Raw genomic sequence first — 13,528 nt, 5'->3', positions numbered from 1 at the left:
TGTGATAAACAGACATCCTTGTATTTAAACCTTTGTGCGTGTACAGATATGTCCTTAGAATAGATGCCTAGTGAGGGAACTGCTTGCTCGAAGGCCATGTGCATTTTTAATTCTAATATTATATAGATATAGATATATAATGTAATATATATTGCTGAATTGCCCCCTTAAAATGGTCTTTTCCCCACCACCTCAACAGTGCTGTTACCAGGCATACAGGTCTCCTCCTGAATAACAGTGGCTTCTCTTGGGAGGGTACTCCATTGCCTCCCCACCACACATCTCACCCACTTACCTTTCCTTCTTGTCAGTCCTTCTCGCTGCCAAGAGTGGTTGGCACCTGCCCGAGCATTCGCCAGGCCCCCAGGTACTGGCCTAAATCCTTTACTTCAGTGTCTCATGCCTCGTGGACTCTTTGCAACACTCTTGTGAGGTAGCTACTCTTATTCCCATTTTACAGATGAGAAGCCTGAGGCTTAGTGGTTAACTAACTCGTTCATGGTCACCTAGCTGGTTAGTAGCAGAGCTGGGATTTAGCCCCAGGTCTATCTCACTTCAAAGCCTGGGCTTCTTGGGGAACCAGTAGGCTTCCCCACAGCCCCCTCCCTTGCCCCTCCTCCCTGCATGGACACCAGGTGCTCCCATCTCCCTGTTAATAGCCATCCACCTCTCTTCAGTGTCTGCCTGTGTGCCCGTGAGCCCTCCACTCCTGCTCACTCCCTCCTTCCTGGGGTCAAGGCCCACACCTCTCTCTGTGACCCTCCTTCACCAGGAAACCAGTGCCTTGGTTTCCTCTATTCTTGGCCTTGGGACCGCCTCACCTGACCCGCTGGGTCGGCCCATCCCGCCCCCAGGTGATCACCTTGGCCTTCAGGGCTGGGGAGGGAGAAAGCAACGGCTTCCGTCACCTGACCCTGCTCAGCCAATTCACGGAAGACAAGATGTCAAGTTAATGAGCCTGTGGGCCTCTAATTAGCTGTCAATTACCTCAAATTAATCAACTCCTCGCCTAATTAAGCATTGTCGGCAGGTGGGCACAAAGCAGACCATTGTGTGGGAGCCCTGAGAAAAGCGGGGCTGGCAAACTTGGTTAGGATCAGCGCTGTGCATCGCTCCTGTCTCCCCACCGTGCAGCACTGGGCCCCTCTGCCCACCGCTGTCCCTAGGCACCGGGACCCGGGGACCTCCTGGGCAGCGGGGTGGACGGCGCTTCATGAAGGGAGGTGCAGAGCTTGGAGGCAGGTGGGACTTCTTCAGGGAAGTGGGGCAGTGAGAGCTGTGTGGCCGGGCAGAGGAAGGTCGTGTCGAAGGGGACGGAGGCGGGTCCAAGGGACCAGCTCCTGGCGCTCATCGGAGCTGGGGCGGGGGCTGGGCTCAAAGCTGGGCAGAGTGGAGGCCAGGTCATGGCCGAGAGTTCAGGCCTGTGCGGCTGGGCAGCCTGGCTTCCAGTCCTGGCCCTGCCGCCTGTGAGCTCTGTGATCCCAGAAAGTGACTTCACTTCTGTGAGCCACACTTTCCATCATTGCAAACAATGAGAGTAACTTCTTAAGAGCTCTTATCAGGCCTCTGTGAGGATTAAATGAGATTGTGCCTGTGAAGCACATGCCGTGCTGTCAGTGTTCGGTGGATTTTGTAGTAGTGACGGTGGAGGTGGGTGAACCGCTCAAGCTATGCACTGTGTCCCCAGATTCTGAGCCCCCAGGCTGCAGTGCACCCCTGATAAATGTGAGTGCGCTGCTGAAGACATGCTGGGTGCTGGATTCTGAGATGTCCCGACTACAACCTCCTCTCCACCCCTTCACATCTCCCAGCACCTTTGAGGCTGCATCCAATGAGCCCTGGGTGCCCCATGGAGCTCAGATGAGGAGACCACAAGTCTCTGACTAGTGACCAGGAAGAAGAGAGCACATAAGGACCCCTCTCCCCTTGGGTCTTGGGGCTGCAGAGCCTAGAGAAGAAGGTGTCTCCCGGCAGCCCCCAGGCACTGAACTCATGCCCTGGCCATGGTCCTGGAGGCTGAACTGGTTGGTACCCACTTTCCTTAGCACAGGGCAGGGTGAGGCTGGGGGCCGGCTGGGTAGATCTTTGCCCCCACTGATGGCCAAATGCCTCCACACACAGGCCTGGTCTGTCCCTTCCCCCACTCTAACCAATCCTTGTAATCAACCCACCAAATTTCTCATCTGTACCCCCCATCTCAATCCTGGCACAGGACACCCTCTCCCTGCCTCCTGGGGCAATGGAGGTCCTCAGTCTCATGTCTGAAAGCTTGGAAGTATCTTCCCTCTCCCTGTTTAAACCACTCAGTCATTTAGCAAACATTTATTGTGCCTACTAATTAAAGCTCGCAGTGTAAAGGGGAGATGGTTGGATAAACACAAATCATTAATGCATGCACTAGAGATGTGAGGGACAGAAGGGAGCTAGGATTTATTATGTACCTACGGTATGCTGGCAGAAGTGGCAAAGCCGGATGTGGGTGCCCGTACCTCTGACTCCTGTCCACGAGGAGACATCAGGTCTGTGCCCTGGGATGGAAGTGGGGATGGGGGCGGGCAGGTGTATGCTACCTCAATCTGGGCCTGGGTAGGTGAGGCCTCCCAGGGAAAGGGAAACTGGAGCTGAGGCTTGAAAGAAGCAATGTATTCCAGATGAAGGGAACAGCATATGTGAAGGTCCAGAGGCATGCAAAGGATATGGAGAGTTCAGCAAATAGAGATTTCCTGAGACGAGCCACAGCAGATGCTCACTGTGCAGTGAGGAAGAGCAGGATCTCAGAGGGCCTTCAAATAAGGCCTTTCTAGTAGGGATTTGGGGACCCCTGGGAAGACTTACCTAAACTCTGACCCCTCCTAGGGGAACTGAATGCCACAGCCATCGAATCCATAATTTAACCAAATGAAGCTGCTTGTGTGGCTCCAGGAGGAAAGGGAAGTATCGCGGGAGTGGGCCTTCCTAAAACCAGCGAAATCATACCATTCTGTGGTCTGCCTTCCCGGAGAACGGCCTGCTTCCCTCCCTTCTGTACCCCAGAGCACCTGGACTGGAACAAGTGCCCAGCAAAGCTTGTGAAATAGTGCAGTATGTAATTTGTTTCTCCTTACCACATACTGACGTGTACATGGGTGCAGGAACTTGCTTTAAGCTCTGACACATTTATCCCACTGGAAAATTTGGATCTGAGACTAAGAGTTCCATGTGGGCTTGAGTGGAGGAGACATAAGTTTGGGAGCTGAAGGGTGGCCGTGGGACTGAGGATCATAGCCAGGCTGCAGGGAGGAGAAGGAAGCAGCAGTACTCAGGAGCAGCTGTGGTTCCCATCTGTCTGGGGCTTGCCCTATCTTAGATCCCACAAGGCCCGCACATCCTTGTGGTCCTTTCTTACTTAAGCAAGTTCAGTTATCTGTACCTACACCCCACCGAGAGTTCCCCACCCCAAAGCACCCTGATATATACCGGCCTGGAACAGCCAGAGGAGCCCCAGCACCCAGGTGGAAAGGCAGCTTACAGACCAGCCAAGGCAGTGGTTCCAGTGGAGCCGCGGGAGCACCCAACTCCAGGGATATTCCCACAGAACTGGGGGCTGGTAGACGGCTTTATTACACAAACAGTGCAGAAGCCCAGTGTGTGAGAGAGACAATGAGTACATTACACCTGTACGTACTGTTATGTTTAATGTTTACATTCATGTTTATCAAGCTAGATAGTACATAAACACAGTTTTAAAACCAAACAAATACAAAGGGATATAGAATGAAATGTAGGCTTCCCTCACACCCCTGTTCTGCCTTCTGATTTCCTTTCCCACAATCAACCAGCAACCAGTTTTTCAGATACTCTTCCAGAGATTAAAAAAAATAGTTTTATATACTTATCTTTTCTCTTTCACAAGTGGCAGTAAAATATACTGTTCTGCAGCTTCCTTTTCATACTAATATTGTCTTGGAGATTGTCCCAGCTCAAAATGTGTAATAACAGCCACATAGTGTTCCATTGCCTGAATGTGTACTTTTTTTTTTTTTTAAAGTTATACAAAATCATCACAGCCAAAAGGAGGCTAACGAGACATGATGACTTGATGTCCTATGATCTTCTGGGACAGAAAAAAGATATAAAGTGAAAACTAAGGAAATACGAATAAAGCACAGACTTTAGCTATTAAAGTATCAATCTTGGTTCATTAATAAGTTTACCATACTAGGGAGTTCCCTGGTGGCCTAGTGGTTAGGATTCCGGGCTTTTAATGCCAGGCGGGGTTCAATCCCTAGTCGGGGAACTGAGATCCCACAAGCCGTGCAGCGCAGCAACAAAACAAAACAAAACAAAAAAGGTACACCATACTAATGTCAGATGTTGATAATGGGGACATTTGGGTGTGGAGTTTATGAGAGCTCTGTACAATCTTCACAACTTTTCTGCACGTTTAAACTTGTTCTAAAAATGTTTATTTAAAATAATTTAAAAACATACAGATGTTGAGATTAACCAAGTATCACTTCATGCAAAAGCCTTACTGACTGCTTAACAGTGCTGGGTCATTATGTAGGTTCCTTAGTCAAACGAGGGAAGTAAAAGTACTTCCCTGAGGCAATATGAGAATTGTTTTACATTTTCAAAGGGTTGTTTGAGATAAAAATGGTGGAACCACTGGCCTAGTCCCACCCTGTCAGTTTACCAGGGGGCAACGGAGGCTAGAAAAGGTGTGACTCGTGCCCGGTCACAGACTATCACCTCAGGTTCTTCCAAGCCCCACGCAGGCACCGGGCTGGTTGGCACTCGCTGCCCACACTGGGCGAATACCTCCCGGGTCTGCTGGGTCAGCAGTGGGTAAGACGACCAGCCGTGTCCTCCCTCCTGGGAGGTAATTTCATTTTAACAGGCTGACATACAAGCTGAAGGAAAGACGCTCTAACGATGGATGTCAGGCACTGGTTAGCAGGGGAAGCCTCTTAGGACCCTTGGCATCCCTCCCCTTGATGCCTCCTAGGAAGGCGGACTGGGCGCGGGCTCACAGGACCCCCGCGACCCCAGCGCAGCCTCCTGCGTCGGCGCCCTTCCCAGGGCTATCCGCGCCTTCACCACTAGAGGGAGCCGCGAGCGGCCCCACGGCGCCCGGCAGTTCCTCCCCAGGCCCGGCCCTTCACCGCAGATCAGACTTCGCCAGGCGAGGCTCGGGCAAGCCCGGGCCACTTCCAGTCCTCAGGCCTCAAGCCCGCTGCCCTCTGCCGCCCCGACCTCGTGCAGGTGCCCAGCACCCTGAACTTCACCGAGGGGCCCCTGCTCAGCCCCCCTACCCAACCCTCTGAAAACCCTCCTGTGCTTCGGCTCCCATTTTATAAATTAGGACCCAAAGAGGGTAACGGTCATGCCCAGGGTGACACAGCTAACGTTTGGCAGAACGAGATGCCCAGGGGGGCCTGGTTCTGACCTCCTTGCCTCAGGGGTTCTCCCTCAAAGGGTCTCAAACCCCCTCACTGTAGCCTTCTATCCAGGTGGGGAAACTGAGGCACAGGGCAGCGCTACGTAGGGTATATACACTGTGTGTGGGTGGCTCAGTCTGCCAAGTGTAGGCAGGAGGCTGCACTGGGAAGCCAGCCCCTTGACAGATGAACACAGCAGGAGAGCCTGTGGGGGGCGGAGGGTGCCAGCCTGCCCCAAGGGGGGAAGGGGTGCAGATGCTGGTGACTCTCTCCTGTGGATGTGTGACAGCTGCAGCCTCGGGTGGGAGGCCAGAGACCCCACACGCTAAGAACTTTCACTCACTGCCTGAGGGCTAATCCCATTACTCTCCTGGACCCTCTGGGACCACCCTCCCTAATCCCCTGCCTCCTTCTGGGAACGGTCCAAGGCCCTACCATGGACCCCTGCCAACCTCAGTCTCCTGCAGACCTCACCCCCTCAGGCCCTATCAGCCGCCTGTGCCCACCCATGCCCAATTCCTGTGGAGGTTTGACCTCCTCCACCTGCCTCCCCTGCCAGCCCTGCCCCTGTCTGCCAGTCCCTAAGCTGCCTTCCCAAAATGGCCTCCAGCTGGGCTCCAGGTTTTGTGAGCCTCCTTGCCCTTCCCAAGCAGGCTTCTGTTTTAGTTTCTGTTGAAGGAATCATCAGGTGAGCGCTTGGGCCCACAGTGTTTTCATCTGTAAAATGATGTTGATCTGATAATACGGTGAGATGCCATATAATAGCAGGTGTTTAGTGCAGCACCTGGCACGAGGGAAACCCCCAAGGTGTCAGCTGCTGATGTAATTACCACCAGTGGGACGGATATGTCAGCTCTGCAAGGGGAATGGATGTATTCTGTTACCAGAAGGCAGCTCCATGGCCTGGGGGCAGATGTTAGAGGGAGGTAGATATGACTCGTACACTGTCCTCACACTAGTGATAGGAGCCACTATGTACACTGGGTATTGGGCTCTTCCTGTAGGCTAGGTGAGGCCTCTCCACCCCCTCATGAGGTAGGTACTACCCATACCCCCATTTTGCAGTTTGGAAACTAAAGTTAAGAGACAGCTGGGAATTCCCTGGTGGTCCAGTGGTTAGGTCTCTGCACTTTCACTGCTGAGGTAACGAGTTTGATTCCTGGTCGGGGAACTAAGATCCCACAAGCCATGTGGGACAGCCAAAAAAAACCCAAAAAAACAAAAGGCAGCTATGAAGTGGTGGAGCTGGAATCAAACACAGCTCTGACTCCAGAATTCTTTGCGGTATTCTACTGCTTTTCAGGATCCACTTCAATGAGAGCTGATGTTTGAGAGATGCCCACCCCCCAAAAGGTAATGGGGCTTCCCATTTGCCAGAAGCATTCAAGGCAATGCTAAGGGACAACCAGTCAGGAACCCTGAGGTTCCATTACAGGCCCCAATCCCCCCAGTGTCCCCAGCCTCCTGTTTCCAGGGCAGGCCAGGCCAGGTCACTGCCCCCTCCCCAGCCTGGGCACAGGAGGGGCCCCCTTTGGCCCTCAGCCTCCCTCTCTCCTACCTTCTGCTGCTCCTCATTTACATAAATTATCTCTCCCCAATTATCCATCCAGCTGTCCCAACTGTGACCTGTGAATGAATTAAAAACGGGATATAATTTAATAATGGCTGATTAGAAGGAGATTAGTTGTTATATAAAAAGGAAAAGCCAAGAGCCAGCTAGTTGCCCTTAATCTGAGCCAATACCATCGTTATTCGGGAAAGGCTACCCTGGCCATCATCAGGCAAGGCAGGCATGAGGACGAGGGTTAGGGGAGAGCCCAGGTGGGGCCAGACCACCCCAGAGAGAAGACCAGGGTACTGGGAGCTGGGAAGTTGAGTCCCAGGCAACTCCTGTTACTTCCCTGGGCCTTGCTCCGTCCTTCTAAGTGGGCTTGGGTAGTTTCTGGGGCCCCTTCTTGCTCTAAAGTCTAGATGCCCTCAAATCAAACCACTGGGCTTTCCCAAGGCAGCCACTGCCTCCACAACAGAGCCTGCCCAGCCCCTGCTGGCGTAAGAACTGGGAGTTCAAGAGTCTGGTGCCTCCTAGGAACACACAGCAGCTGGGGATGCGGACCTCCCCAGGAGGGGACCCGGCTGTCTGGGGTAAGTGATAGAGAAGGGACTGGGGTTGGTTGCACCAGGAAGGCTCCATGGAGGAGAGACTGACAGAAACAAACAGTGTGTGAGTGCCCAGCAGGATCTCTGGGCCCCCTTGCCCTCAGGTGAATGACTGGATGTAGTGGCAAGGACATGTCTCTGAGATTCCCAGTCACCCTTTCAGCCTCAGCTCACGTGCACCTCCTCCAGGAAGCCTGCCCTTGATCTCCCCAGCTTTGTGGTCTCCCCAGTGCTCCCATATTTGTCCACCTGCTTGTGGTGTCCATCTGCTTATGGGGCATTTGTGTCCCCGTTTGTGAGTTCCTCAAGGCCAGGGGCCAGCTTTTTATCTTTACGCCACCAGTGCCAGGTACACAATTTTTGCTCAACAACATCATTGAATAAATAAAGATACCTCCTCCAGAAAGCCTTCTGTGATTGCCCGAGTGTGGGTTCTGTGCTCCCAAGGTACACTGTGATTATGCCTTTAAAAATAAGGTAAGTCGGGCTCAGGCCAGACAGAAGCTCAGGGAGGAGGGGGGCGGTGACTAGAAACTTGGGGGAGGAGCTTGAGCGCCAGCCGCTGTCCCAGTTCTGCCAGCAATCGAGTCTAAGTGTCTGGTTATTACCCTACCGCAGTACGTGCGTGGGCCGCGGTACTAGAGAGGCCAGTGGCTCGCTTGCCCGGCAGGAGTACCTGCGCGCGCTATCGGCAGCAGGGAATGGAAGCGGAGGACGCAGGCAGCTATTCCCTCCAGCAAGCGCAAGCTTTTTATACGTTTCCATTCCAACAAAAGATGACTGAAGTTCCTAGTATGGCAGTGATGAATGAACAAGAAATGCCAGCAGAAGTTCCAGCCCCAGCTCCTGCTCAGGAACCCACACAAGAGACTCCAAAAGGAAGGAAAGGAAAACCCAAAACAACAGAACCAAAAACTCCAGTGGAACCCAAAAAACCTGCTGAGGCCAAAAAAATCTGGCAAGTCCACAAAATCAAAAGAAAAGCAAGAAAAAATTACAGACACATTTAAAGTGAAAAGTAGACCAGTTCAATAGTGTTTCAGAAGCTGAACTTTTGACCGAGACTCTACCGGACATTTTGACCTTCAATCTGGACATTGTGATTATTGGCATAAACCCAGGACTAATGGCTGCTTACAAAGGGCATCATTACCCTGGACCTGGAAACCATTTTTGGAAGTGTCTGTTTATGTCAGGGCTGAGTGAGGTCCAACTGAATCACACGGATGATCCCACTTTACCAGGGAAATAGGGTATTGGATTTACCAATATGGTGGCAAGGATAACACCAGGCAGCAAGGATCCTTCCGGTAAAGAATTTTGTGAAGGAGGACGTATTCTAGTGCAGAAATTACAGAAATATCAGCCACGAATAGCAGTGTTTAATGGAAACTGTATTTATGAAATTTTTAGTAAGGAAGTTTTTGGAGTAAAAGTTAAGAACTTAGAATTTGGACTTCAACTGCATAAGATCCCAGACACAGAAACTCTCTGCTATGCTATGCCATCATCCAGTGCAAGATGTGCTCAGTTTCCTCGAGCCCAGGACAAAGTTCATTACTACATTAAGCTGAAGGACTTAAGAGATCAGTTGAAAGTCAGTGAGTGAAACACAGACATTCAAGAGGTGCAGTGTACATTTGACCTACGGTTAGCCCAAGAGGATGCAAGGAAGATGGCTGTGAAGGAAGAAAAATATGATCTGGGTTATGAAGCAGCGTGCGGTGGTGCTTATAGTGAAAATCCATGCAGTAGTGAACCTTGCAGCTTCTCTTCAAATGGGCTGACAGCTGACAGTGGAGAATCAACTTTCAGTGACATTCCAGATGGGCAGTGGATGACCCAGTCATTTACAGACAAGATTCCTTCCTTTAATAATCACTGTGCGATGCAAGAACAGGAAGAAGGAAACCATGCTTAAGAATGGTGTTTCTGGGCTTCCCTGGTGGCACCGTGGTTGAGAGTCCGCCTGCCGATGCAGGGGACACGGGTTCGTGCCCCGGTCCGGGAAGATCCCACATGCTGCGGAGCGGCTGGGCCCGTGAGCCATGGCTGCTGAGCCTGCGCGTCCGGAGCCTGTGCTCTGCAATGGGAGAGGCCACAACAGTGAGAAGCCCGCGTACCGCAAAAAAAAAAAAAAAAAAAAAAAAAAAAAGAATGGTGTTTCTCAGCCCTGCTTAAATGCTGCAGTTTTAATGCAGTTGTCAAGAAGTGGCCCTCGGTTTTATTCATATTTTCCTCTGGTGATGTAATCATGGTATAGTAGAATCAACTGTACAGACCTAAGCAGTTTGGAAGGAGAAAGTAGAGTTCTTTGTGTATGAGTTTTTATATTGGAATTAATCATCATTCCAGCTATTTATCAACTATCTTTCATTTATGAAGAAATTGATTTTCTTTTGGGAGTCACTTTTAACCTGTAATTTAAAAATGCAAGAGTCTGCATATTTACACTTGATTATTAACTGTGCGTAAACTTAGATGCACCGTTATCCCTTTCATACGTAAGAAGGGCATGCTAATGATAAGATTCCCACTGGTAAAGAGGCAAATGTGCTGATTTTCATCTGTGAGGTTAACCCTCAGTGGAGTCTCATTTGGTAGTTTTTAGTGGTGTTTGATGGGCTTCCTTAGTTGTATTCACACTCAGACCTCCTTGCTTTACCAGTGGTGAGCGTCTGTGAGAGTTGCTTGGTAGTGGAGTTGGAGAGTATGGCCTTGCAGCAGCAAGGCTAACCCAGCCTTACCTTTCAGGGCCATGAGCCCTGGCTTTGGCCCTCTCACCCCCATGTGCTGGTCCTCTAGTAGGCAGAAACTATTCTGCTGGGATGGTAAGTTCCAGAGAGTGCAGAAGACCTTTTAAATTTTGCTACTTCATCTGTGTTTTACTTGAGAGACATACATTTGATAGGGAAGGAACTGAATTTCTCAGTATCTATCACCATTCAAATTTTATCCTCCTTAGCTTTAAGCATGTAACATGGAAATGATGAGAAATGAACTTTCAGGTTGACTAACAAGATGCTGGAGGTGTTTGATAATCTTGTTTAAACTGGTGCTTTATATACATGAGATGTACTAAAATAAATAATACAGGATTTTTCTTGCTAGGTAAATCGAATAAGCCAGTAATTTTTTTTTTTTTTTTTTTTTTTTGCGGTACACAGGCCTCTCACCGCTGTGGCCTCTCCCTCCGCAGAGCACAGGCTCTGGACGCGCAGGCTCAGCGGCCATGGCTCACGCGCCCAGCCGCTTCGCGGCATGTGGGATCTTCCCGAACCGGGGCACGAACCCGAGTCCCCTGCATCGGCAGGTGGACTCCCAACCACCGCGCCACCAGGGAAGCCCTAAGCCAGTAATTTTAAAAAACTCTTTCTCTTCATCATTGCTATTTGTTACTGTGGACTAAGTGAACCTCGTGGCCAGGTTACTTTGAAGTAATGTATCTTTGTGATTTTCTAATGCATTTTCCATGGTGCTACAAATAGTCCAGACTACTAGGCCTGGTGGATATCAAAGCTGGGTATTTAGAAATGCCAGTTGCATTTACTTCTGATCACCTCTGAATATTCTGATTTTATACCTACCCAGGGAGCATGCTGTTTCTTGATATGAAAATATTTATGAGGTTTTGGTATTTTTCTAAAAGGTTATATAGCCTGTTTTTTTTGTAATAAGAGATACAAATTATTGTTGTGAATCTTCACATGCTTTTTTAGCTGTAGCTATGATGGATTTAATTTTTCCTTTAGTCTAGGTAAAGCTGTGTAAAAGTCATTCATGTTATTTAAATCACATCCTGTACTGCTGTTTACATGAATGTTTTGTGCAGGTGCTTTGAAGTGCCTTGCATCAGGGATTAGGAACAATTTAATTATTTTTTCATGGGACTATGTAAAGCATGTAACTAGATATTGCTTTGGTTCTTAACGATTATAAACTTACATAGCTTCCTTTTTTTTTTGAGTGGAGAAAATACCCTTTAAATTATGACGGACACTCACTAGAGAATGGGTTTGAAGATTTTTTTCAAGTGTACAGTAATGGTGTTTTTCATTAAATATGACAGATGGATGGTAAATGTTGATATACCCTATACACAACAATATGAGACTTTTTCATTGAATAATATTTTAGAAGGTTTTAAATTCATTTGAAACTCTGATGGTTTTTACAATAAAAAATATTGAAGATGGAAAAAAAAAAATAAGGTAAGTCACAGGATTTCCCTAGTGGCCTAGCGGTTAGGATTCCAGGCTTTCACTACTGTGGCCCGGGTTCAATCCCTGGTCAGAGAACTGAGATCCCGCAAGCAACGCAACGCGGCCAATAAATAAATAAATAAGGCAAGCCACTTATGGACAAGTAATATACATAGACCAATAGTTATAGATAAAAATGGATGGATAGACAGAGAGCTTGGAGTCAGACTGCCTGTATATGAACCCCAGGTCCACTACTTCTGACCGCATGACCTTGGGTTCTTCTCAAGGTCTCTTGTACTGTGCCTCAGTTTCCTCGTCTATACAATGGATGTATTTAATATTTCCTACCTTGTAGGGTTTTGTTTTTTAATTGGTCACGCCACGCGGCATGTGAGATCCTAGTTTCCCGACCAGAGATCGAACCCGCACCTCTTGCATTGGAAGCGCAGAGTCTTAACCACTGGACTGACAGGGAAGTCCCCCTCATAGGGTTTTTATGAGGACGACATGGGTGAATAGAGAAAAGCACTTACAACTAACTGTGCAGGGTACATAGTGAGCAATTGGTAAGTACCTGTGGGTGTTGCAGTGCATGTCACACTATTTGGTTTTCTTGCCAGTGGTGGGATCTCTGAAAACAGGACTGGACTCCTCATCTCTGTTGATGGGGTTGGGTGGACAGACAGGCCTGCACGGGGCTATCTCAGCAGTCCTGGCTGCTGCTTTCACACTGAAAGTTCCAAGGGGGCACACGTTGGGCAGGACCAGCACATTTCTCCCACCATTGATGGAGGATCTGCTCAGTGTCAGACCCAGAGTCCCAGCCCTTCCCAAAGAGGCTCACAGCTTTGTGGAGAGCAACACACCCATGAAAGGGGTCTGACCTCATGGTTCAGGTCTGGGCCATGTGTCCCACGTGGTCAGCTTCAGAGGATGTCTGCCAGGCCTGAGCTTGTATGAAGGGGCCAAGCCCCTGGAGGAAACGGGCATTCTGACCAGGGAGGGAAAGCTAGAGTCCTCTGCAGCAGCTGACTTAGGGCCATCAAGGAGCAGACGACAAAGGGAGCACGGTCTGCAGTGCCAGAGGCTGGGAACGGTTGGGGTAGATTCCAAAAAAGGTTGATTTCCTCAGAACATAAGGAGGCGTAAGGTGTATGCGTGCACAGTAAGTGTTTGCTGACTGGCAAACTGAGCTGCTCCAGAAATTTTCGAACATTCCCAGTTATGAACATCTTGATTCCTTATGCGTGGGGAGGGGCCTGGGAATCTGTATATTTGACAAGACCTTAGGTAAGTCTCATGAACAGGTGGTTTCCTCTGCCATCGCATCCTCCAGGCCCGGGAGCTGCAGTGCCCTCAGAGAACGGGGCTGACTGTGACCTCACCTTGCCCAGCACCCTCTGACATCCCATCGAGCCCCTACTCCACTCATACCCAGCCCAGGACAACCTCCCTGGTGGAGCCCAGAGCATATCCGTCCATACTGCAGCAGGAGGCCTCGCAGGCCAGCCTGGGCTGTGGGATAATTTGATATTCAAATCCTGGCAAAGACCTGCTTCAAATTGCTGCAAATTAAGCTGATTTTGTCCCTCCGAATGAGGGATTTGCTCCTGTGGATCAACCCTTCCGAGGACTTGATGAGGTCAGGATTAGAGCCGGAGGGCCGGAGAGAAAAGCCTGAGGTGGGAGGCTGGAGGGCTGCTTCTTGGTGGGAGGGCGAGCCCGGCCTCTGTGTGTCTCTCCCCA

At 49.9% G+C, this 13,528-nt stretch overlaps 1 pseudogene; it reads left to right on the top strand.

Moving 5' to 3' along the window:
• Positions 1-8,278: 8,278 nt before the first annotated feature.
• LOC101329101 (G/T mismatch-specific thymine DNA glycosylase pseudogene) lies at positions 8,279-9,498 on the top strand (annotated as a pseudogene).
• The last annotated feature ends 4,030 nt before the right edge of the window (positions 9,499-13,528 follow it).

The sequence above is a fragment of the Tursiops truncatus genome, chromosome 2, assembly GCF_011762595.2.
Source record: "Tursiops truncatus isolate mTurTru1 chromosome 2, mTurTru1.mat.Y, whole genome shotgun sequence".
NCBI classification, from domain to species: domain Eukaryota; kingdom Metazoa; phylum Chordata; class Mammalia; order Artiodactyla; family Delphinidae; genus Tursiops; species Tursiops truncatus.
This window is presented reverse-complemented; position numbering and strand designations above follow the sequence as displayed.